A 2,629-nucleotide genomic window follows, 5' to 3' on the forward strand; every position below is an offset into this window, starting at 1 on the left:
CTATGCGCAATTTTCAGACTCCTAGGATGTTTTTTTGTGTGTGTGAAAGGTTACAGAGCTCCTGAGAGCTGTTTGATCTCAGATCCAACGACTCACAAGAGCCCATTTCACCGTGGCACCTGAGGCACCGGAGCACGATATTTTCCACGTAATAATTTGCTTGGTTCGGCAGTGTACACGTACCTTCTCTTCCCTCAAATCGATTCTTTATTATGTTTATCAACCAATCTATCATTTGTTGGCTGCCGCACGAGTGGAATCAAGTTGACCCGAGCCTGTGTTTGGGATCAAGTTGGGACAACCCGCACGAGTGGCTGGTCGGCAAGATTCTCTCTGGTAGCTAGCACAACTAGTAGCGATGGATAAACAAATCAGGCCCCATTTTAATATATAATATTACCTTTGATTGTCAACTTTTGTCATCCATGCGAACTAAATTATGATCCCAGCATCGTATCTGATCGATCGATGGTTGCCGTCTCACAGGTGGCAGCGCACGCAGCAAAATCAACAATGGCTGCGCCTGCACACTGAAGTGATATATAGCACGGAGCACGAGGGACTCGGGAAGTATCTCCACACCCACCGAGAAGTTGCAGGTTGCCACCCTCCTCTTCGCCTCGCGGATCACGCCTTTTTATAAGGCTAGTCATAGTGGGTGTAACATAGATAGTACTCCCTCCGTCCGGGTGTATAAGTCATTCGCGTAGTTCTAGGTCATCGATTTGAGAAATTAAATATGTGTTATATGTCATGAAAAGTATACCACTAGATTTCCACATGGATGTAGTTTCTAAATATATATTTTTTGTCACATATAATACATATTTAGATAGTTAAATTATCGACCTAGAACTACGCGAATGACTTATACACCGGGACGGAGGTAGTAACATAGATGCCACATAAGCAAAAATGGTGACGTGGCAAGTAGTTAATAAGGAGAGAGGTAAATAGAGTAACATAATATGTCACCATCACATAGCGGTTTCCAATGCATAAAGAGTCTACAAAGTAATAAATGAAGGCAACTATGTTACTACACCTATGACACTATCCACTATGAAGGTAGTAATATAGACTAGTAACATATATATGTTACTAGTCTAAGTTACTCTCCACTATGACTAGCCTAAGGCCAACTCAAACCGCAGACTCCATGTTGTCCGCCAGCATTTCTATGGAGCAATCGGAGAAATTTCAGACCCAACATGCACCCCCATCTCAATTTTTGGCCTATTTGAGCAGCTCAAGGAAGATCTGATTGAGTATCAATGGACAGTGAAAGGGACAACAATGTTATGATGTAAATATTTGAACTTTTTTAAATTTGAACTAGTGTTAGATGCGTCTATTTGAATTTCTGTGTCCTTTGCATGCGGCTACTTGATCGTGTGGACCGGAAAAAAGAAACTCCGGAAGGCCGGGTTAGGTCCAAGCCGTTCTCGAGCTTGGCCGAGTCTTTTCCGGAAAAGAAAATCAAATAAATTCAAAAAATTGGACGTTATTTATAATTTTGAGCGGGTGATGAAAAGGCCAACTTTTGACAGGTGAAAATCTCGGTTGAGAATAAAAATAAACAGCACACGGAGAAAACCACACCAACTATGGTCAAAGCGGTGGATCGACCCGAAGCCATGGCACGCTGCTCTGCAAGCTCCATCTCCTCCCAGTTCGGCCATGCAGGAGTAAATTACACAGAAGTACCACAATTGGGGCATTGGAAGCAGATTGGTACCAAGTTTGGTAATTTTTACGTGTCAGTACCAAGTCTGGGGCTAGACGTTACAAAAAGGTCTAAATCGCGTATAAACGCGTATTGACGGTGTATCTGACCGGCAGGGCCCGCATGTCAGCTGCCGACGTGGCATTTTTTTTGCACAAACCCCCCGCACAAGGAGGGGCGAGGACTGGCGGCGGCCACCACAGCGAACGGTCGGCGCCGCTGGGGAGGAAAGGGGCGGCCTCGGCGCGGCCCCCAGCGCGGCCAGGCGCGGCCGGACCGATGGGGGGGGGCGCTGCGCAAGGGCGGGTGGCAGCGAACGAGCAGCAGCGGCGCAACGTGGGGCAAATGGCGGCGGCGCGTGGCAGCAGCAGCAGCAGGAGGAGGCCAGTGGTGGCACGACAGGGCACGCGCGTGCGCAGGCGAGCGGCGAGGCCGCGCGGGGCGCGCTCAAGTGCGAGTAGCCGCGACCAGGTGTTTGCAGGCGCGGCACTCGGCAGGTAGCGGAGCTGGACGGCGGCCGCGGCAGGAGCGGGGCGAGCGCGAGCGCGAGCTCGGTCGCGGGGGGTTCGGCGGAGCGCTGCGTGGGTGAGGGACAGAGGAAAGAGGACGAGCGGGAGGTGCTCACGGCGTCCATAGGGGATGGGCAGTGGGGCGCGGGGAGGCCGACGGGGACGACGACGATGTGGAGGCAGACCGGCGAGGTGGCGTCCCGGGCGATGGCGAATCCGAGGGAGCGAGGAGGGGCGAGGACGTCCTGCGGGGCTGGCGGCTTGCATCGGGCGCGGGCGTGCAGGAGGAGGGGATCGAACAGGGGCGCCCCTCCCCTGTTCGTCAGCGCGTGCGTGTGGCTGACTGCGCGCAGGGGGGAATGAGGGAGATCGAGGGAGTGGGGGTGCGCTGGTT

Source organism: Triticum dicoccoides, chromosome 7B (assembly GCF_002162155.2).
Source record: "Triticum dicoccoides isolate Atlit2015 ecotype Zavitan chromosome 7B, WEW_v2.0, whole genome shotgun sequence".
Classification (NCBI taxonomy): Eukaryota; Viridiplantae; Streptophyta; class Magnoliopsida; order Poales; family Poaceae; genus Triticum; species Triticum dicoccoides.